Source organism: Bubalus bubalis, chromosome 7 (genome assembly GCF_019923935.1).
Source record: "Bubalus bubalis isolate 160015118507 breed Murrah chromosome 7, NDDB_SH_1, whole genome shotgun sequence".
Taxonomy (NCBI): Eukaryota; Metazoa; Chordata; class Mammalia; order Artiodactyla; family Bovidae; genus Bubalus; species Bubalus bubalis.
The window spans coordinates 102,193,976-102,218,651 of record NC_059163.1 but is presented as its reverse complement, the minus strand read 5'-3'; the positions used below and the strand labels follow the sequence as shown (position 1 = coordinate 102,218,651).

At 39.2% G+C, this 24,676-nt stretch overlaps 1 long non-coding RNA gene across 5 annotated transcripts; it reads left to right on the top strand.

Annotated features, from left to right (window-relative positions):
• On the top strand, positions 1 to 22,765 carry LOC123334504. Of its 5 annotated transcripts, none has more exons than XR_006552499.2 (5): positions 1 to 417; positions 16,499 to 16,561; positions 17,431 to 17,487; positions 18,827 to 18,964; positions 22,334 to 22,765. It is a non-coding gene; the product is annotated as an uncharacterized LOC123334504 (long non-coding RNA). The 5 variants fall into 5 exon arrangements; XR_006552498.2 differs by lacking the exon at positions 1 to 417 and adding an exon at positions 1,878 to 2,009 and having other exon boundaries at positions 16,499 to 16,655; XR_006552497.2 differs by lacking the exon at positions 1 to 417 and adding an exon at positions 1,881 to 2,009.
• The last annotated feature ends 1,911 nt before the right edge of the window (positions 22,766 to 24,676 follow it).

Genomic DNA, 24,676 nt, shown 5'->3' with positions numbered 1-24,676 from the left:
CCCATGGACAGAGGAGCCTGGCAGGCTACAGTTCATAGGGTTGCAAAGAGTCGGACAAGACTGAAGTGACTTGGCATGGAGGCAAGTCTTGCTAGTCAAATTGCTTCAGAGCTTTTCTTTGCTGGCTTGATGAAGTAAACAGCTATGCTGAGAAAGCCCACCTGGCAAGCAATCACTGGTGTTTGATTTGTAGCACCTGAGGGCAACCTCAGTTGAGAGTTGACAGCCAAGAAAAAGTCAGGGCCTTAGGACTTACAGCCCCAAGTAAATGAACTCTGATTGGATGTGCTTAACAGAAGATATATTCCCAGCTGAGCCAGATGAAAATGCAGTTCATAAACTTGTTTGCAACCCTGCTACATCTTGAGCAGAGAACCCAGTCCTGTATCAGGATGCCAGACCAACAGAAACTAAGAGGTAATAAATATGTGTTCTTTTACCCACTAGGTGCATAGAAACTTCTTGTGGAGAATATAAAACTAATGCCCTGGATGAGAAGCAAGATTGGCAGGAATATTTCAGAAAGGAAAATAACATCTCTATTTTAATTCACTTGCATCTGAACCATATCTGTGTGTACTATCAATCCTTGAAATATAGACTCTAGACTTCTGAAATTACCTCAGTGATCTCGACCTTGAGGCTTAGAGCAAATCCCAGAATGAACAGTGCTTAGAGTTCCATCATGTCAAGTGGAGAGAAGTTTTGCTTTCTCTCAAGTTAAAGTATTTTTTATTCTGCAAGTGAGAATTCATCTCCTGAGTCATTATTATTCAACATCAAATATACAATATTTGAGTTGAGATTTTGCTAATGCACAAGGAAAAAATAACAATATTCTTTTATTTTTCTTGCTGTCCCTTGATTTTCTTGGGTGCCCTTTATAAAAAGTCAAGACATACCCAGGGAAAAATAACTGAATTTCAGGAAACTTGGAGTTATGTTTCTCACTTTCAATGACTACTAAATGTCAGGAAACCATCTGAAAGAAAAGGTGATGTTGATGTAAAATTCTAAATAGTGTTTGGAAAAAAATGTAGATGTATTTACAAAGTGTTTCCTGATTTATTGTATATAGTCTATCACAACCATGAAGAATCACCACACTCTTAGCCATTTAAACAACACAAATGCATTGTCTCACAGTCCTATGGGCCCTAAATACAGTACGTTTGGCTGGTTTCTTTACTAAGGCTCCCACAAGGCCAAAATCAAGGTGTCATCAAGGTTCTGATTTTTTTGTTTGTTTTTTTGTTTTTCTGGAGGTTCTTGGGGAGAATCCATTTCCAAATCCTTTTAGAATCCACCCACTGGCAAAATTTCAGTTCCATGGGTTTGTAGTACTGAAGTTCCCATTCCTTTGCTAGCTGTTGGCTGAGCTACTGATATGTAATAGGGAAGATTCTATTACAAGTACATCACTAAAGGGATGTTGCCTATAACAGGTGTCTCCAACCTCCCAGGATCTAATTCTTGGTGATCTGAGGTGGAACTGATGTAATTATAATAGAATTAAAGTGTGCAATAAATGCAAGGTGCTTGAATCATCCCTAAACTTCACCCCCCACCCCCCATCCTGGTCCATGGAAAAATTGTCTTCCACAAAAGTGGTCCCTGGTGCCAAAAAAGTTGGGGATCACCAGCCTATAAGTTTAAATTATACATAATAACCCAGTTCTGGGAACCTGGCTTCCCAGATAATGAAGGTTAAGCTAAAATACCTTTTTTTTAACTCACAGAAGCATCTTGACCAGGGCCACCTGTCAAGGAATAAATTAACACATTCTTTCCAGAGTCTAGCCAAAAGCAAGACCTTATCCCCTCCCCTTTTAGGATAAAAAAAGCCAGAATGCCATCTTGGGGAACATGGTTCTTTAGGAACACTAGTCTGCCATCTTTTCCACCTACTGGCTTTCCGAGATACTCCTTTCCCCAACATGTTGTTTCATGACTGATTGTCAGCCTATTTTGTGTCAAGCAGTACAGACTTGGACTTGGTAACACTAAAGGTGAGTTCATTTCTTGGCTTATGACCACCTTCCTTCCATCTTCAAAGGGGCTCCAGCTCTTCTCACACTTCAAATTTCTCTGCTTCATCTATCTGTTCCTGGTGAATTTAAGGTCCTTTCTTCATCGTGAAAGAATTCAGAGATGAAGCAGAGACATTAAGAAAGGAAACAAAGTTGATTTAAGCAGGATATGCTCTTACAGGGAGAGCGGGCAGACAGGTGAAGTGCTGTTGCCCTGGGTTTCCTTGGCAAGCCAGTTAGGGGCATACAGATGAAGGGGAGGAATAGTCACTGGGAAAGAGGGGTGTGGGGGGTTATGTTCCCTGATTTTCATCCCAGCCCCAGTTTCCCAAGAGGAGGAGGAATTTTTTCCTTATTTAGCTTAGATCAGAAGTGTCATGGCATCAGTGCATGATGGGCGCTTCTTACTTGTAATCTGATTCTACTGTAATGAGAGCATAACGCTCAACAGGCTAAATAAGGTCACAGGAGATTCCCACCTTTCCCCACCTTTTTTTTGTCTGCTAGGCAGACACTTAACACCCCAAATGTGCGGTTCTTGTCAGTCTGCAGGTTGCTGCTTTCCTGTCTGCCTGTGAACCCCCATTGTTTATAAGGTACCAGGATTTCTGCCACTTTGCCCCTCCGTGCCCCCATTTTTCTGCTCATACCTAGCTACCTGCATGCTGGAAAATATCCGCTGCACTTCTCTTCTGTTGCATCTCTGACAACAGCCAGAGAAATGTCTCTGTTTTTAAGGGTTTATATGACTGGCGCAAGCACATCTCTGTAAGCCAGGCTGATCTTCCTATCTCACATACTGTAACCTCAATCATATCTGTGAAATCCCTTCTGCTGTGTAACTGGTAACATTCACAGGTTTGGGGGATGAGAGCTTGGGCATTTTGGGTGGGGGCCATTATTGTGCCTAGTATACTATTCAAGTTAAATTATCATTTTACAGTAGACAGCTGCATAGAGCCAACACCATCTTTAAATTGGGGGAAATGGTTTCTCACAGTAGTTTTCTGGTGGCTAACTTTTGTGATCTTTGTTTAGAAGTGATTCCCTCACTTTCTTTTCCACTCTGTGTAGAAGCCAGTTTAAAAGCCTCTCTGTAGTTATCCACTGTCATATACTTTGCTTTTAGTATCTAGTTATCTAATAATGATACAGTCTTCTATTTTTTCTTTACAGACTTTTTAAAATTGTGATAAAATTTGCATAACATAAAATGTTAACCATTTTTAAGTGTATGATGCAGTGGTGTAAAGTACATGCACAGTACTGTGTATCCATCACTACTCTCTATTTTCAGAACGTAATCATCATCTCAAATAGAAACGCAATGCCCATTAAGCAATGATTCCCTATGGGCCCAGCCCCTAGGTGATTGTAACAATTTCTGTCCCCAAGAATTTGCCTTATTCTAGATACTTCATATAAGTGGCATCATAAATAGTTTTTCTTCCAATTCTGGCTTATTTCCGTTAGCGTGTTTTCAAGGTCCAGCCTGTTGTGTGTGTGTGTGCTCAGTCATTTCCAGCTCTTTGCGACCCCAAGGACTGCAGTTCACCAGGCTCCTCTGTCCCTGGTATTTCTCAGGGAAGAATACTGGAGGGGTTGCAATTTCCTACTCCAGCGGATCTTCCCAACACAGGGATCAAACCCACATTTCTCCTTGTAGCATGCATCAAAACATCATTCCCTTTGATTGCTGAGTAACATTCCGTTGTATGTATGTATCACATTGTATCTATTCAATCATCTGTTGATGCACACTTGGGTTATTTCTGTCTTTTGGCATTTGTGAATAATGCCACTATGAATATGAGTAGACAAAAATATCTTTGACTCCCTACTTTTAATTTTACATGCATACAACCAAAAGTGTAACTATCAGATTATGAATTATTAAATCCATTTTTAATATTTTGAGGACCCACCATACTGTTTTCCATAGTGGATGCATAATTCTACATTCCCCAAAACAGTGCACAATGATTCAAATTTTTCCACATCCTTGCCAATACTTATTTTCTGAGTTTTTTTTTGTTTTTTTTTTGTGTGTGTGTGTTTTGATAATAGCCATCCTACTGTGTGTGAGGTAGTAGTATATCAGTATGGTTTTGGTTTCTCAAATTATTAGTGGTGATGTGTATTCTTTCATTTGTTTATTGTCTTGTGTGTATATCTTTGGGGAAAAGTCTACCCAAGTCCTTTGCCCATTTCTTTCATCTCATTGGTTTCAAATGTCCCTCCTCTTATTAAATCAGTACATACTCATTCTAGCAATTTTGACATATTCAGAGCAGTATGAACAAGAAATTAAAAGCCCACCAACACGTTAACAATTGCTAAACACTTTTGTGTCTATTCCTCTTGACTTTTCTAGGCATACATTTTTTTGCAAATATATTAGCTAGTTATAATTTCTAATAGTCTGGATACAGTTGTTTGCTTCTTATTTAACACTGCTCCATTTAGTTATTAGCTGCCCCCCTTCGCTTGTGTTTATAATTGAGCTATTTTTCTTCTATTAAGTTGTAGGTGTTCTTCATTCTCAATATTACATCTATATTAGATTTGTCAAGTTTTTCTCCTATCAGTTGCCATTTCACTTTTTATAGTCTACTTTGCATGAGAGTTTTTAATTGTGATGAATTTCAATTTTTTTTTTCTTTAGTAGCCTGTGATTTTGGTGTCATATTTGCAAAGTTATTGCTGAATTCAGGTCATGAAGATTTTCCCATTTTTTCCCTAAGAGTTTTATAGTATTAGCTCTTAAGTTTAGGTCTTTGATCTGTTTTAAATTCACTTATTTTTAATCCTATTGTTTACTCTTTCATTTTTCATGATTTCAATCTAGATAGCAAAAAGTGTTCACATTTTTTCGGTGCTTGGCAGCAAAAATATCTCCCCTTCTGTTTCAAATGAAAATCTTTAAGATATGAACAATATCTAATGCTCGATATTATGTCTTATTCATTTTAATAAATGTAAGCAGAGTCAAGATTTAGATAAATTATGGACACTGACCTTTTTCTCATTAAGTTTAAAAATGCACACATGGAAATCTAAGGAGCCAAATTTTCTTCTGCTTGGTAAGAATAAGATTGTTAAACTTGTATATTTAATTTTGTGTGAAAAAGGATTTGGCTGACTGTTTTACCCAGTACTGAAGAAATAACCTTCTAATCTTTCAAATTTCCCGAGTGATAGGACTGTTATCCAGGGCTGATCCCTGAACCACATTTGATAGTTTATGCTGACAAGGTAAATCTTGGGCTCTTGGATAAGCTTATGCTAATGAGATGACTCAAGAGGGAAACTGGCCATGCCAGAAAGACCATTTGTGCAAGTTGAGAGATGGAGCTTTGAGCCAGGTGATATTAGTCCTGCCTCTGAGGAGGAGGGTAAGAGGATGGACATTTAGTTCAGTCACATGGCCAATTTCTTAATCAGTCAGGCCCACAGAATGAACACTCAGCAAAACCTTGGACAGTGTAGCTTAGGTGAAGTACACTGGTTGGCAACACTTTTTGAGTATTGTCACATTTCGGTTCGGAGAAGTTAACACATTCCTGGAAACTTTGCATTTGGAACTCTCCCCAACTTTGCCCTATTTATCTCTTCTCTTGGCTAATTCTAGTTTGTATACTCTTGCCATCATGCCATCATGAGTGCACACTCAGTCGTGTTTAACTTTTGGCAACCCTATGTACTGTAGCCCACCAGGTTCTGGCAATGGGATCCTCTAGGCAAGAATCCTGGAGTGGGTTACCATGCCCTTCTCCAGGGGATCTTCCCAACCCATGAATCAAACTTGCCTCTCTGGTGTCTCCTGCATTGGCAGGCAGGTTCTTTACCACTAGCACCATCTGGGAAGCCTGCTATAATAAACACTTGCTATAATAAAACTAATTCCAAGAATGGTGTTTTAGTAAGCTTTGTTGAGAAGACTTGATAAAATCTGAAGGAAGGTCAATGGAAATAAAAGGCAATTAATGAAGAGAGCAGGTGGAGTTAAGGGTTCAGTTTACATCAATTGTAAAACATGTGCTGAATATAAGAAAGAAAGATTACGCTGGGCTTGAGGTATCTGAGAACTTCTTGGAGGTGTCTTGTGAGGATGTTGAAGGCAGAACAAAGTGAAGGAAGAGAAGATGCGAGCATGCCAGGCAGGGAAATAATGTGAGCATAGTCACACAGCTGGCATGAGTTTTAAGACCATGGTGTGAAGATCTAGAGGTACAGATTGAAACTGAGAAATGGTTTTAGTTTTTTTTCCTCGAATTTCTCCCTTAAATTAAATGATTAGTGTGATAACCAATAGAATGGACTATGCATATTGCTATGTATTTCTTATTAGTATAAAAAAGATGAGCATTAAAGAGATCATATGCCACAAATATGCCACTTAGGCTCACCACATGGAACTAGGATACCTAGGGGTTTTTTTAATTTTTAATTTTAGGCTAATTTTTTACTTACTATAAAAATGTACATATATGGCATAAAAGCTAATTTTAATAATATAAATAAGCAAAATAAGATCATCCATAATACTTCCATCTAGAGGTAATAGTCATTATAGATAATAACTATATTTTTAAGGAAAATATCCTTCTAGTTTAGGCATTTTTTACATAATTGGGATATTATAGACAGAGAATTTTACTTTAATTGCATAAATTTATAAGCAGTTTTCCATGTTTTTATAAAAACTCATAAAACATTTTGAAAGACTTAAAAACATTCTAGTATAATTAGGCATTTGCCTATTAAATATTTAGTTTGTGTTCATTTTCATAATTCTAAATATTTATGTACGTAAGTCATTATGTACATTGCAGATTATTACCTTAAATCTCTAGGCGTTATGTTACAGAAACAGTGAGTAGAACTGAGATACCTTATTTTGACAACCAACTTATCTATCAAACTTGCAAAATATTTGTTTTATTTAATTTAAAGAATGACCAAGAACCAAACCCATACCTTCATATGCACAAAGGAAAGACTACTTTTCTCCTCCCAGGGTCTCTTCGATACTGTTATGTTGGAATAAACTTGTGGGAAATTATTTTGTGAAAGCATTTTTTTCATTCAGCTAAGCTGAAGGAAAAATAGTTATACCGTATACTTGGAACAGTGGTGTACGTGCACTGTAATGCATGTAACTAAAATAAAGTATGATTTATACTGGCATTTAGTATAAGCACTTTCTATCAAGTAGCATCCATGGAAGAATGCTTGCCAGGAATCTGAGTCTGCCTGTACCTCTGAAACCCATACATCAATCAGCTTGACCAGATGAAGGTGTGGGTTTTTGGCAATATCAGACTATATATTGCTGTGAAGGTATCTTTCAGATGGGATTAACATTTAAATCAGTAGACTTTGAGTAAAACAGATTGCTCTCCCTAAGTGGATAGGCCTCATCCAGTCAGGTGAAAGCTTTAAAGGACTGAGATTCTTGAAAAGGAAGTTTCTTCTCCCTCCGGATGACCTTCAGGCTCAAGTCACAACACCCACTCTTGCTGGAATTTAAGGATATATCTCTATTTGTATATATTAATCCTATTGATTCTTTTCAGTTAAAGTATGTGCATATATATGTGGCAGTGGTTTAATCTCTAAGTCATGTCCAACTCTTTATCACCCCATGGACTAGAGCCCACCAGGCTCCTCTGTTCATGGCATGTTCAAGGGAAGAATACTGGAAAGGGTTACCATTACCATCTCCAGGGGAACCTCCCCACCCAGAGGTTGAACTTGTGTCTCCTGCCATGCATGCAGATTCTTTGCCAACTGGGCCCCCAGGGAAGCTGCTATATACATATGTGTGTGTGTATATATATATATGTATATGTATATAGTCATATAGTCTTATTTAATCCCCAACAAGACTTCAAAGTTAGATACAATTACTATCATAATTTCATAGACAAAATCTCAACTCAGATATTATTTCCTCAGAGAGACCTTCACGATTATTATGAGTAGCACCCCCTTTATGCAACTTTACTTATCTCCCTATTTATTAATAGTATCTTAAAATCACTAATCACCATCAAGTTTTTCTCACTCAAGTGATTTGTGTACTATTTTACTGTCAACTTGACAGAGAGTAGGCTCTCATTTGGGCTTCCCTGGTAGCTCAGCTGGTAAAGAATCCACCTGCAAGGCAGGAGACCTTTGTTCAATTCCTGGGTTGGGAAGATCCCCTGGAGAAGGGATAGGCTATACCTGCTCCAGTATTCCTGGGCTTCCCTGGTGACTCAGATGTAAAGAATCCACCTGCAATGCAGAAGACCTGGATTCGATCCCTGGGTTGGGAAGATCCCCTGGAGAAGGGCATGGCAACCCACTCCAGTATTTTTACCTAGAGAATCCCCATGGACAGAAGAGCCTGGTGGGCTACAGTCCATAAGGTCCCAAAGAGTTGGACACAGCTGAGCAACTAAGCACATCACAACCTCTCATTTAATACTGGAAAAATGAATTAGTAAATGAAATTGTTTTGGGAAGATGTGAACATATATTATAATTCAACATACATAACCATTAAAATTTAGAAGTATTAGTAAAAGCCCTAAAAACAAATGCTATTGCAGTTTACATTTCTGAACAATTAACAGAACCTGGAAGACTCATATCCACTCTTTCTGAGAAGCCTGAGATACAAAGTTTCTTCTTGGTTTTCACCTCCACTGTCCTATAGAATCCAGGGTGGGCAAGCCTAGCTAAGAAGGAAGATACACTTCAGAATGGTACTCTCTCCCTCTCAGCACTTAATCTGGAAGATATTGAGTGCCTGCTGCTGCTGTTTGCCCTCCTCATAATTTCCCTTGTAACACAGGCAGTCCTTCAGTAATACAGTCATTTGGCCCCACTGTGTTGGTGTTATGGTCTTGAAGGACCTAGATGACAAGGAAGGTGACCTCCACCTCTCCACTAACACCCAAGGTCAACAAGTTGTACCCAAGAGAGGAGGAGTTGTACATGTGGTCAGCATCACTATGAGTGGAGGTCCCAGAGATACTGGTACATGTGCAAATCAAAAGCAACAAAGGACCAACATCTGCATTTCCCCACCATAGTCTATGGTGAGCCAAACTACAAAACAGGGGCTTGAGGAGCATGGGAAGAGGTATTTAACTGCAGTCTTGTTGGTGAGGAAACGGTGACCTGACAGGTCATGAATTACCCAGGTTTAACCATTAGTTACAGAGAAAGGTCTAAAACTCTAATAGTAATAATTCTTCCCACTATGTGGTGCTTTACTTTTTCTTGATTGACAATGAGTACTACAAAGCTTATTTTCAATGAATTCATTTGAACAATAAAAAGAATAAACAATATTTCAGAATATGATAGATGAATACCTGCATTTGGCAAGGCATTCTCTTCCCAGAGGCTTCATTTGGTTATAATTTCAAAAGATTCATCATGTGGCTTTCTGGTATGTCTACTACATTTTCGTGCTTCATCTCTTACCCACCTCACCCATACCCCCCAAGTGGTTTTGCAAATTCTCCAGCAGCTGTTATAATCAGGCACTGCATAATTTTGTAGAAATTCTGATAGTCACTCTTATCTTTAAAGTCAAAGTAAAATATTATTTTCCCACCTTCCACAATTAATGCTTTAAGAGGCAAGCTGTGAGTGAAGGGCACTTTCTATTTGGCCAGTAAATATTTGGTATCTTGAGTTGAATTTTGAGATCTCATCAGCAAAATTAGCAGTATCTGGTAGACTGGTTCTCTTCGTTGGGAAACTGTGCTTTAAAGTTGTATGAATGACGAGTGAAATGATTCTGACCTCCACGCTGCATGAGACAGACTGAACTCAGATTGATGGGATATATGCTTGCACTTTAGTGTTAGAGGCAGCTTGTGAGCTCTTGGTCTCAGGGAGCCTAGTTACTTATTTTCTATGACAATTCATAATTTCTTTATCCCTAAACACATTCATATCCAGTGTCCCCCAACACTTCCCTTTTCTGTTATTTGTACTTTTGCATTATTTGTCATTTTTTTTACCCCCGAGTCCTTGCTCTAAACTCATTCTTTTCATAATTTTTGAACAAATTATTTATGTAAAGTGAACTTTGTTTTAATTTATAGTTAACTTGGCAGACTGTATTTTTACATGGATATAACAAATGTGGAAGCTTTCCCATAGGGGTGCATTATATATTTCTTTTTAGAAGACAAACTAATCCACTGAAATAAAATTTTTCACAGCATAACAGTGAGAACAGTAGCTGTCTAATTAAATCTCCCCCTAGGTGACAGATATCAGATGAAAACATTGAGGTTGGCTCCAGATAACATCTAGTCCACTCTTTCTCTAATTTTCATTTCTCTTACTTTAAACAAAGAGGGAAGTGGGAGCACTTATTTGTGGAAGTTTAAAGAGAACTGTAAAAGTGGCCACTAGTAACAAATGAAATATGCTCCATAGAATGAAGTAGAATGCATAGAAACAGCAAGTGCCTGCTGTTTCAATATTCAAATATGTTAATAGACTGAAACAAAGCAAAAATATATTGGATTGGCCAAAAAGTTCCTTCCATGTTTTAGTAAAAGACACATTTTTCATTTTCATCAAGAACTTTATTGAACAATGCATTGTCCATTTTATTCCACTATCTTCTGCTATTTTTCAGGCAACTTCATAATTCCATCTTCCCAAAACTTATCTTTTTGAATAAAGAACTCTTCTAGGCCTTTTACAGTCTTCCAGGGAATTGGCGGGGTTTTTTGTTTTTTGTTTTTCCATAGAGACTGTTATAAATCTGAAATAAACGAAAATCGGAAGATGCAATACCAGCTTCCCATGGGGCACTAGTGGTAGAGAACCCACTTCCTGTACTGGAGACATACTCTCGTATGGGTTTGGGTTTGATGGGTTTGATCCCTGGGTCGGGAAGATACCCTGGAGGGCACGGCAACCTAATCCAGTATTCTTGCCACTTGGAAGTCTGGTGAATATGGCAGATGAATCAGAACTTCCCAGCCAAGCTGTATAGTTGTTACCTGGTCATCAAAGAAACATGCGGTCCTGAGTTATCCTGATGGAAGATGATGTGTTTTCTGTTGATTAATTCTGGTCACTTTTTCATCATGTGCTGTTGTCAATTGTTCTAATTGGGAGCATTCCTTGTTGGAATTAATCATTTGGTTTTCCAGAAGGAGCTCCAGTAGAGGACTCCCTTCCAATCCCACCATATACACAACATCACCTTCTCTGGATGAAGACCAGCCTTCAGTGTGGTTGGATGGTGATTTATTTTACTTGCCCAGTGATTTCTTCTGTTCCACATTATTGTACAGTATCCATTTCTCACCACCTGTCACAATTTGTTTTAAAAACAGAACATTTTTGTTACCTTTAAGTAGAGAATTGCATGCAGAAAGGCAGTTAAGGTTTTTTGTTTGTTTCGTTTTTTGCTTAACTTCTGTGGAATCCAAACATCAAAGCAATGAATATAACCAAGCTGGTGCAAATGATTTTCAGTGCTTATTTGGACATTTTGAGTATGTTGGCTATCTCCTGCATACTATAGCAATCTTCTTCAGGCTAAGTCTCTTCAATCCTGTCTGACTCTTTGCGACCCTAGGGGACTGTAGCTGGCCAGGCTCCTCTGTCCATGGGGATTCTCCAGGCAAGAATGCTGGAGTGGGTTGCCATGCCCTCCTCCAGGGGATCTTCCTGACCCAGGGATCGAACCCATGTCTCTTACATCTCTAGTACAGGAGGCAGGTTCTTTATCACTAGCGCCACCTGGGAAGCTAATATAGTATTGATTATTCTCAGTGTCTTGATTTGATCTCTGTCAACTTCAGCTGGTCTATCTGACAATGGAGCATCATCCAGTGAGAAATCTCCAGCATGAAACTTCTCAAACCACTTTTGACGAGTTCAATCAGTCACAGCACCTTCTCCATACACTACTCTGATCTATTTTTGTGTTTAAGTTTTGCTTTTACCTTTCTTGAATTAATAAAGCATTTTGTTGTTCAGTCGCTAAGTCGTGTCCAACTGCAATCCCATCGACTGCAGTACACCAGTCCTTCACTATCTCTGAGTTTGCTCAACTCTTGTCCCTTGAGTCAGTGATGCTATCTAACCATCTCATCCTCTGCTGCCCTCGTTTCCTTCTGCTGTCAATGTTTCCTAGCATCAGGGTCTTTTCCAACGAGTCAGATATTTGTATCAGGTGGCCAAAGTATTGGAGCTTCAGCATCAGTCCTTCAAATGGATATTCAGAGTTGATTTCCTTGCAGGCCAGGGAACTCTCAAGAGTCTTCTCTAGCACCACAGTTCAAAAGCATCAATTCTTCAGTGGTCAGCCTTCTTTATGGTACAACTCTCACATCTGTACATGATGACTATAAAAGCTGTAGCTTGATTATTTGGACCTTTGTTGGCAAAGTGATGTCTCTCCTTATTAATGCACTGTCTAGGTTTGTCAGGGCTTTTCTTCCAAGGAGCAGGTGTCTTTTAATTACATGGCTGCACTCACTGTCCACAGTGATTTTGGAACCCAACGAATTAAAATCTGTCACTGTCACTGTTTCCACTTTTTATGCATCTATATGCCATGAAGTGATAGGGCCAGGTGCCATGATTTTAGTTTTTTGAATGTGGAGTTTTAAGCAGCTTTTTCACTCTCCTATTTGACTTTCATCAGGAAGCTCTTTAGTTCCTCTTCACTTTCTGCCATTAGAGTGGTATCATCTGCATATCTGAAGTTGTTGGTATTTCTCCTGGCAATCTTGATTCCAGCTTGTGCTTCATCCAGCCCGGCATTTCACATGGTGTACTCTGAATATAAGTTAATGAACAGGGTGACAGTATATAGCCTTGTACTCCTTTTCCAATCTGGAACCAGTCAGTTGTTCCCATGTGAGTTTTTTTTAATTGTTGCTTCTTGATCTGCATACAGGTTTCTCAGGAGAAATGCTAAAAATGGTTTTTTTTTCCATCTTCAAAATTAAAATAGCTACACAAAAATTCACCAGTTTTGATAAGTATTTTAAATGCTGATATGACAGCTGTTACCATACAGTCCAATAAAATTGATTTGAACGACGTTAAAGACAAGCACTGCTAGATCTACCTGACGGAAAGACTGAACAAATGTTTTGGCCAAACTAATATACACCCTCCTCTGTACTGAGAGGAACATGTTTATAAGTCAGGATCATCTTGGGAGAATATGCTTATAAACATGGACCATACCCACACTGCTTCCAAGAAATTAAGTCAGGATATATCTTAACTCTCCCTATACCTTACCTGTGATCTGTTCTTACCACTTCACTGCTACCACCTTAAACAGAAATATTATGAACTCACACCAGTTACATCAGTGGCCTAATTTCCTTGCTTCTACCCCTCACCCTTCATAGTGTTTTACCAAATCAGCACTTATGAAGGGTACCTTTTAAAAAAAGAAGTCAAAGCTTACCCATCTTCAGCTCAAATTGGCAGAGCCTATAGCTCAGAGTCTAAGCCTTATAATAGCCTAAAAAGCCTTACTAGACATGGAACCTGGTGTTCTGATGACCCATTGCTGTGTGGCGTCACCCCACAGTGATCATTTTATTCTCTCACATAGTTCTGGGGTTGACTTGGCTCAGCTAGGTGGTTATTTCTTAGTTTCTTTCATGGTGGTGGGGACTGGAATCATTGACAGGCTTTCCCAGTTACAAGTCTGACAACTAATCCTGGTTGTAGGTGGTCTGTTAGCTGGAACCTACATGTAGTCCCTTCGCCTGGTCTGCACATCTCACAGTTCTGACAGCAAGCTTCCCAAGGAACAGTAAGAGAAGGCACCAGTTTCATAAGGTCTGGACCTAGAAGTCAGCACAGCATAACTCCACCCACATTGCCAGTCAGTCACCAGCCTCCGTCCAAGAGGATGAGACCTATAGGCCCCAGCTCTTGATGAGGGGCCTGTCAAAGCATTTGGTAATTAGGCTTTGAAACCACCAAAGCTGGCAGCCTCTTCTCCTTGCTCACTCAAATCTAACTCTGCTCATTCCCTTTGGTCTTAAACATGCTAGCCAGGCCCCTTCCTTTTGAGGCATTTGCACTACTGCACCACCAACCCTCACTTTCTGCCACAACCACACATGCAATGTCTAAATACCATAGTGTTCCTGAAAGGTAACTCGAAAAGATCCCATTTGAAACTATGCTATTTTTTTTTTAATACTAAGTTATTTGTTTCTTAAAGAAGCTTTCTTTACCTTCCTTTGGTATACTTCATGAACCAAGTCATTACTGAATATAGAGAGGGTTGAAAGCTGATTAACCATTTCTATTTGTAATAATGACTTAAAGAGTACAAAAATAACCTGGATTCAACAAAAGATTAAATTATGTTTGGTATCATGTAGTTAGTAAAGCAAGGGATTAAGTTTAATAAGATTTTCAATTATAAATATTGATATAAAAAGAAAATTCTGGTTAATTTAGGGTTAACCAGAAAACAATTTAAAATATATCTTTTCTGAGACTTCTTTTAGTTCAGGGTTGTACTGAAATAGCACATAAAGCTGTATCACAATTGATGGAAATTGTACCTTGTGTTTATCTTATTCATACTTGATATTATGATATTATGTTTATCTTATTCATACTTCATAGTATGTTCAAGGTTGGTTTTTTTCTTTTGCTAGAAAGTGATGTGATAGTTTGTTCAAAGATACATTTTTATCTTTGCTGTCTTAGGCATTGACAATAAAAAAAACTATAAATGAGTGAACATTCTCAGGCTTTTAACAATGTAATTTAAGTACATGCTTGGTGAAGAAGTATAAAACATGGGAGAGTAACATAGTGTTACAAAAACGTCCTTTGATGAATGATGAAGGAGGAAGGGCTACAAAAGCATAATTATCCTATGCCGTTCCTCATGTCCAATTAACCACTAAATACTGTCTGTTCAATCACTCAGATCTGTCCTCTCCACCTGGGGAACCAGCACCTTGAATTATGGCATCATCATTTCACAGTCCACTGTGGTAACAATTTCCTAAATGGTTTCCAAGACTCCTGTCTTGCCCCCTTAAGTTCACTTTTCACATTGTCACCAGGGTAATATTTCTTTACACTGCACTATGTAGCGACACAATCCTCTTCTCAAAACCTTTCAATAGCTCTCTATTGGCCGAAGGGAAAGGAAAGTTTAAATTCCAGTGTGACATGTAGGTTCTTTTATGGCCTCTCTCCTGCTTCCCTCTTCAACTCCCTCTCTTCCCTCCTTCCTACACTGGCCACTCAAAATCCACTCCATCTAAAGCACTAGCAGTTTCCTGAAAGAACCCAGCTTTTCTTGCCTTCAGGCCTTTGTATTTGTTATTCTTTCTGTAAAACACTTCACTCTTCTTTCTTTCCTTTGGGAATGTGTAAAGGTGTTAGCATCCACCTATTATCTAGTCCTCTCTATACACACGAATTGGGAGTAGTGAATACAGAACATTATGAATCAGATGCTTCCAGACAACATAGTATCAAGATCAGGCAGAACTGATCAGCATGAGTGGGCACACTCAGTACCCAGATCCAACAGTACGTTGCAATAGACATTGAGCTTTGGCTAGGCTGAGGTGGGACACACACCCCTTGCTCTTAAGTGGGGTATAAATGAATGTGTGTTTTCTCTGGCTTATTGCTAGTAAAGAGGGACAAGTCTACTTGTGGCCCTAGGAAATTCTTCTGTCTACATTGGACTTAGTGCTTGTGGACCCAGGACCTTATAATAAGAAACTACTTAATCATAGTCAAAGCTGAGGATTAGTATTCACCTGCTCCTGGAAGAGGTGCAGGTGAATACTCACCCCACTTCCTCTGGCCTTTCTTTCCCGGGCTAGGTCAGTGCCCTCCCATGTGTCCATGGCAGCCTGTGCTGATCTCTAGGAGCACACTGTCAGCCTCTCTTGTGAATTTCCATTTATTTATTTTTACTTCCTCTACCCATCTGTATGTTCTTTAAATAAAAATACAAATAATTATCACCTGACACAGCGCTCGACACACAGTAGACTCTGAATGAATAAAGTGAATGATGTCCTAAGACTTCGAAAGACCAGAGTCTGAGACTATCACTACTGTATTTGTCGTTGTTCAGTAGCGCAGTTGTGTCCGACTCTTTGCAACCCCAAGGATTGCAGCACGCCAGGCTTCCCTGTCCTTCACCATCTTCCACAGCTTGCTCAAACTCATGTCCATTGAGTCGGTGATGCCATCCAACCATCTTGTCTTCTGTCATCCCCTTCTCCTCCTGCCTTCAATCCTTCCCAGCATCAAGGTCTTTTCTAATAAGTCTGCTCTTCTCATCAGGTGGCCAAAGTATCAAAGCTTCAGCTTCAATATCAGTCCCTCCAATGAATATTCAGGATTGATTTCCTTTAGGATTGACTGGTTTGATCTCCTATCACTATGGTACATTTATCTTCAAATTCTAGGATGGAAGAAAAAGACAAGTAGAAGATAAGACTTCCCTGGATAAGAATGCCTTAGCTTACTTGGTGAGAACCTGTGATTCCAAAATATAATGGCATTATATTATAGCATGGCAGTCAGAGTCTATATCCTTGCATTATTCCAAGTCTTAAAGGAAAAGTGAGTATTTCATCACTTAGTATGGTGTTGGGTGTACGAGGTTTTTCATACATAGATCAGGCCTTGGAAGCCTCTCTTTATTCCTCACTTACTGAAAGTTCTTTTTAAAATGAGTGCTAAATTTCATCAAATGCCTGTTCTGATCCTATTGAGGTTAATTTATATTTTCTTCATAATATGGTAATTAAGTTGGTAAAAATGTTAATGCTGAACTAACTGAGCATTTCTGAAAAACTTTGCTTGATCATGATGGATTATCCTTTTTATGTATTGCATAATTTGATTCACTATATTCTGTTAAGGATTTTGTATCTGTGTTCATAAGTATCAGATTCAAGTTTTATTGACATTGACTCAAGTTCACTAAATCTTCCTCCATCTTGCTCAGACCACATTAGCCCATCAAATAAATTATCTGTGATTTATATCATATTTTTTATCCATAGAAACTCCAATCTTGGTTCTTCCTATAGTTTCCACCTCTCTCCTGTTGTCCCCTTAAGTTACTAATCTTTCCTCTAGAACATTCTACATTATTTCTCAGTTATTCTGTCATATCTGAAAATTCCAACATCTGAGCCATCTCTAAGTCTGATTTTATTGACTCTCTTCTTTTGACTATATGTATTTTTTAACTTCTTTATGTGTCTTAAGTTTTTACATAAAATATTAAGAAAGTATGACATTAAATAAATATATTTTCCACATAGAAAAATCTGTGTGTTGGGAAAGGCAGTCTCATGTTCAGTCTTTTGACTTCCACTCAACCTCATAGGAATGGACCTTGGCCTGGAACACTTCCTTGACCAAGAGAAAGGGAGCCACCTACACGGTAGGTGGAAATTTAAGTTGGTGCAGCTGTTATGGAAAACAGTATGGAGATTTCTCACAAAACTAAAAATAGAACTAGCATATGATCTAGCAATTCCACTTGTGGATATATGTCTGAAAAAACATAAACACTAATTGAAAAAGATACATGCAGCCCAATGTGCATAACAGCATTATTTACAATTGTCAAGATATAGAAGAAACCTGTGTCCATCAGCGGGTGAATGGATAGAGAAAATGGAATTCCATACACAATGGAATACTACTCAGCCATAACTCCCTGAAGAAGGTAATGGCAACCCACTCCAGTATTCTCCCCTGGAGAATTCTATAGATAGAGGAGCCTGGCAGGCTACAGTCCATGGGTCACAAAGAGTCAGACACCACTGAGCAAATAACACACACACACACATAAACAGAAATGAAATGTTGCAATTCACAGCAACATGGACGGACTTGGAGGACATTATGCTAAGTAAAATAAGTCAGAGAAAGGCAAATACTATACATTATCCCTTATATGTGGAATCTAAAAAATATAGCAAACTAGTGAATTAAACAGAAAAAGAAACAGACTCATCGCTGTGCCAAACACTGCAGATAGGAGTCCAGACGCCCCTGCCCACTTCATCTTGTTATCAGAGTTTCCAGGGAAAACAAAGCATCAAGCAATAGATAAAATGATGCTTTACTTACACAGAGATGGACAAAGCATGATCAGCTTCTATGCTGCTGCTGCTAAGTCGCTTCAGTCGTGTCTGACTCTGTGCGACCCCATAGACGTCAGCCTGCCAGGCTCCTCTCTCTGTCCCTGGGATTCTCCAGGCAAGAGCACTGGAGTGGGTTGCCATTTCCTTCTCCAATGCATACATACATGCTAAGTTGCTTCAGTCATGTCTGACTCTGAGAGCCCCTGGACAGCAGCCCACCAGGCTCCTCTGTCCACGGAATTCTTTAGGCAAGAGTAGTGGGTGCTGATTCCTTATGGCCCACAGGTCTCTCTCGGCAGCCATTGCAGGGGAGAGAACAAAGGAGTGGTTACAACTGGTGAGAAGGGAAGAGGGAGGGGCAATATAGGAGTAAGGGACTTTAAAAATGGTTATTATGGGATTCTATGAAATCATGTGTGTGTGAAATTTTTGAAAACTGTAAAGCATTATAAAAATTAAAGAATCTTTCATTCAATTTAAAAAAATTAAGAGTTTACACAGCCTGTGTAACGCTTGGTGTGTAGAAATAACCTTTCCCTGTTTCATGTTCAGTGGGTTCTCTGTGGTTCTGTTTGAATCTGTGCCATTAGGGCCCTTGACCAACCCTGCCACTATGTCTGCCTTTTACAGGGATGGCACAGGGCCCTTCCACTGCAGCACGAGGCTGTACATAGGAGAACTCCCCTGCATTGGCTGCCGAGAGAGCCCTGCAGGCCATGAGGAATCAGCACCCACTATAGAAGCTGATCACGCTTTGTCCATCTCTGTGTAAGTAGAGCATCATTTTATCCATTGCTTGATGCATTGTTTTCCCTGGAAACTCTGATAACAAGATGAAGTGGGTAGAGGCGTCTGGACTCCTATCTGTGGTGTTTGGCACAGTGATGGTCTTTGCTATCCTCCATGTAGTTGAGAAATTTTCCTTGGCTTTGGGATGTGGCATACAATGGTTTATTGGACATTATGACTCTTCTTCTCTTAAACTGTTGGTACAAAGGCTTGAGTTAATATAATCTTTTATTTTGGTCTGAGTTTTGTTGTACTTCTAGCTAGATTCAGTTCACCACTGGCTTCAATGATTTGAGGGCAAGGTCATAATCTTTCCTTCAAAATTGGAGGCTGGAAATTCATGGCATTGTTTCTGAAAAGAGCATTGCAGTTTGGGATCATATGACCTTTGGAGGATGTGATACATTTTTTAATATTGCTACTGTAGATTTTTATCCTTTAAGTGGACTCTTGTATTTTAAAAGTAAATATCTTTTTTAAAGAAGATTTGTTTTTTAAAGTATTTATTCATTGTCTGTGGTTGGTGTGTGGACCACATAGGTTTTTGTTGTTGTGTGGACTTTTTTGTAGTTGCTGAGAGCAGAGGCTGCTCTCTAGTTGCGATTCCCAGGCTTCTCATTGTGGTGACTTCTCTCTGTGCACAGCGTGGGCTCCAGGGTGCATGGACTTCAGTAGTTGTAGTACATGAGCTCAGTAGCAGCTCCCGTGCTCTGGAGCACGGGCTCAATAGTTGCAGGGCACGGGCTTAGTTGCTCCACAGCATGTGGGATATCTCTGGATCAGGGATGGTACTCATGTCTCCTGCATTAGCAGGTGGATTCTCTACCCCTGAGCCACCAGGGAAGCCCCAAAAAATAAATACCTTTGAAGCAACTCAGTCAAATAAAATATGTGTGACCAAAAGGGTAAAATGTCGTTATGATTACAGTAAGATAGTGTGGCCACCAGGGGAAAATGTCGATTTCTTGGAGTGTCTTATGCTCTGTCCCAAAGCCAGGTTCATAGCAGATTTCAAGCAATGACAGTCTCTTTGGACCAGGGGTACTGCTTAAATCACTGCTTTGTAAAGGACAATGTGTCTGAGTCATTAATTTATTCTGGTCTAGTGCTTCTCAGCGGAGAAGGCAATGGCACCCCACTCCAGTACTCTTGCCTGGAAAATCCCATGGACAGAGGAGCCTGGTGGGCTGCAGTCCATGGGTCGCTAAGAGTCGGACATGACTGAGTGACTTCCCTTTCACTTTTCACTTTCATGCATTGGAGAAGAAAATGGCAACACACTCCAGTGTTCTTGCCTGGAGAATCCCAGGGATGGGGGAGCCTGGTGGGCTTCCGTCTATGGGGTCTCACAGAGTCGGACACGACTGAAGTGACTTAGCAGCAGCAGCATTGCTTCTCAGAATATAGTGTGTGTGCAAATCACCTGGAGATGTTATTAAAGGTTCTAATTCACTAGGTCTGAGATATAGCCTGTGATTCAGCATTTCTACTCAGCTCCCAAGTAATGTCAACCCTTGGATCACGTCTTGAGTGGCAAATGTTGTGTCTCTGGGCCTAAAGTCAAAATGCCTGACGCCCCACCCATGCTAGCCAGCTTCCACCAGGGCTTCCACTGATCTATGCCTCCTGGTATTAAACTTTGTATGGCCCTCTCCTTTGTCTGTGTCACCAATTAAATATGACAGAATAAATGGTATGTCACTTCCAAAAGGCCCTCTGTCTTGGTTTCTCCATTTCTATCTGAGATTCCTCACTTTGGTAGATGCTGGCTGCCACATCACAAACATCCCTCTGGGGAGGCTGACCTGGTAAGGCACTGGGATCTAAAGCCAACTAACATTGCAGAACCAAGTGAGATTCCAGGTGGATCCTCCAACCCTACTTAAGCCTCAGATGACTAGAACCTCAAACACCAGTTTGACTAAAACCTCATAAGAGAAGCTGAGCTAAAACAACCCAATTAAGCTATTTCTGGATTCTTTGATCCTCCTAAACTGTTAAATAATAAAAGTTTACTATTTTAATTGTGTGTGTGGGAAGCAGTTTCTTATGGAGCAAGAGAAAATTAATAGAAGTTGTTAACTTTTCTGTTATTAAACACAATGGTATCAGTGGATTTTAGACACTAGATCAGAACTTTTTACTTTGAGTACTTTAGTTGGTTAAATTGTGTCACTTCTCTACTAACACCAGTATATTGATTTCCTAACCCTGGGTCCCTGTGAATGTGACCTTTTTTGGAAATAGGACTTTTGCAGATGTAATCAAGTTATAATAAGATCATTCTGGATAGCTGGGGCCCTAAATCCAATGACTGGTATCCTTATAAGGAGAAATATGGAGACACAGACCCAAAGGGAGGAAGACCATGTGGCAGCAGAGAATGGAGCAATGCAGCTGCAAGCCCAGAAATAATAAAGATTGCAGCAACCCCAGGAGCTAAAATGAGGCAAGGAAGGATTCTTCTTTTCAGGGCTTTCACAGAGAACATGGTTCTGCTGACACCTTGATTTTAGATGTCCAATCTCCTAAACTGTGAGGGAATACATTTCCGTTGTATTAAGCCACCCAGTTTATGATAATTTTTTATGGCAGCTCTAGGAAACTAATACAAGTGCCCATCAGAGTGATCTGTGAAAACTCTAAAATTATACATGCCAGGTTCCCATTCTTATCCCTCCAGTGAATAAGAATCTCAAATTCCTATTCATACCTACCTGGGGTTCAAGTATATATACTTTAGCTCCAGCACTTATTATAATGAATATTCAAGCTTGCAAATCACTAGAGTAGATGGTTTTGAAGTCCTAACTTTAAAATTCAATGACTTCAAGTCCTGGGAGGACTATTTTAAAAGAAAAAATTATGTATTAATGTATAGTCTACTTTGATTATTCATGCAAACACATGAAAGCCATTTGTAATCGTCTGCACAGGTATTATGTATAAACATAATTTTTTGTATGTAAGACATTCTAGGTATTGAGTTGTTAACATTAAGTTTTTTGTTTTGGAGTTAACTTTTTAAAATTTAGAGACAACTACATTTAAATATTTAAAGATTTATAATTATCCCAAATAAGAACAGCATATGGTTTTGCTTCTAAAAGTGCTCCACAAAGAATAACTGCCTGCATTTTGCTGGTTTTTTGCATTGTGTGATAAAGTGAAAAATTATCAGGATCAGTTTTTGCTCAAATAATTACTGAAAAATCAAACAGATGCTGGATATAAATAAATTTTGTAAATGCAGATAGAGATCTTCCGTGGGTTCCAGACACCATTCATAGAGATGTAGAGATATATTTATGATGGCCTCAATGAAACAGTTATTTTGTACTTTTCCAGGTCAGTGCAGTGAGGTGAATCTCTCTTCCAAAAGACACCATGGCAACATGGAGCCGGAATGTCACAGTTTTATCTGCCAGCAGGAGGGCAAACAAGCTTTTGATTCCCACACAACCAGAGCCTTGGCAGGCAGTCATAAATTACTTCCAGCATAATACTGCTCTTCTTTTTCTGTTCTCTATCGGCAGTACCCAAAGCACAGGAAGCAAAATTTCCCTACTAAAAATAGAGATGCTACAATTTGTTTCTAGGACTTACAAAAGAGGTGACGTGGATAGAATGTGACCACACAGATTTCAGGACACTGGTGAGGGCTTGGTGAGGAAGGCTGCCACTTCACTGCATCATCGTTTACCAATGAGAAGGATTAGGTTAATAGCAAGTGCCATTCTTGGGAAATTAAATTTAGAACTTCTATCACTGCCACACTCAGAGTAATTATGGATAAATAAGATGAGTACACACAGAAAAGTTGAAAAGTATAGGATTATGTTTCTAACAATAGACACTTAGGAGAGGGCAACTTTGGATTTATGATGATTTCTGCATATTCAGGCAGAAGGAGCCAGCATGCAGCAGAAGATGTGATTCACATGTGGGCTTCAATTAAGGCTATCAAAGAGCAACAAGGGAACAAGATATGTGTGTAGGAAGGAAATTAGAACCTACTCTTAACATTCCTTAATTGCCAACCTTTATCAGTAGCAGATGGTAGGTGAGCTGGAATTTGGGAGAATAGCTACCTTTCCGGCATTATCTCTAATTAAGAAGGTTTTCCCAATTATCAGGACAAACTTTGAAATCATTGTATTTTTCCCAGATCCATATTAACTCAGAAGGTATAATGAAGTCTGTTCCTCTTCTGTCTATCATCTCCTCCAGCTGCTTCCATCTGTTCTAAGGTGAAAAGATGAACTTTTCCATGATTCTAGTCAGGCTGCATACTCAGGGGTCCACAGTAACTCAGGAATGTTACTTCTCATTGGGTAACTTTTAGGGGAGAACCATCCTGATGGCACCATTGAGACAGACCTGGGAGGGTGTAAAATGGGCTCTAATAAGTCAGACCACCATAATGTGACAGCATGGGAATTTGACACAAAACAGTGAAACAAAATATTGCTACTTAGCACCAAGCTTGAACACAATGCTGTTCTGGAAGAAGAAATCATTCCAGGCCAATAAAAGACCAGTGCAGACCAGCTGAAAACATTTGTGTACCTCTTCACAAATACTATTCTTGGAAGACTCTAAGACAATAATTCTGCTTAAAGGCCTTTTTATTTAACATATCTAATAGGTGTATATGTTAAATGCCTCTGACAAATGTCCCTGATACAGCATGATCACTTTGACAGCATCTATTTTATAAAACATTTGTCAGAAACTCTATGGCAATAATTCTCATCATATGATCCTCAAACCTATAGCAGCAGCATCACTTGGGAAGTTATTAGTAGTGAGGATACTCAGGCCTTGTCCCAGAGCCACTGAAACAGCAACTTTTGGAGTAAAGCTCAGAAATCTGTTAACAAGCCCTCCTGTGTGTCCAACGGAAACTTGTTTGAAGCTGTAATAGGGATAGACACCAGTTGCTGAGTGATAGCTGCATACCACACTTGATACTTCATAAGCATATGTCAGCCAGCACAATAACCATTTGAATTGTTTTTTATCATTATTCACACTGTATAAGTCAAGAAGCAAAGGCTTATCAAGGTAAAGTAACTTGGCCAAAGTTGCAGAACTAACAAGTGGGTGATAGATGTCTAACCACATTCTGACCAGTCTAAAGCTCATACTCTGAACCACTGAAGAATAGTCAAGCATAAATGGAAAAGATAAGAACTTCTCCAGTACTGCATAAAGATACACAGTAGGCACTACACAAAAGTCAACTGTAGACCTAAAATAGAAAAGGCTATGTAAAACTTATCAGAAAAACAAGGCTTGGGGGGTCAGTAATTGGCCCAATGGCAAGAAAAAACGACCTCCCTTATGGACTTTATAAAAACTCTTGTATTGTGGAATACAATTACTTTACTCCCATTTAATACATGATTTAAGGTTATCTTAATAAGTGTTTTCAAAAATTTCAATTGGGAAGCAACTAATATGAAATATGAATAATATAAGTAATAGTTTTGGAAATTGTGGCAAGTACTCAGTTTCCATTTCCTATAATGACCATAGGAAGATTATATACAGTCTAGCTTCATTCAGGATCATCTTTAACACATTGTATTTCAGTGTTAATCACTCAATTAAAAAAAAAGTTGATGAAAGTATGTAAAAACCAATGCAGTATTTGTTTTTTGGATTTTTGCCAAGGATATGTTGAGT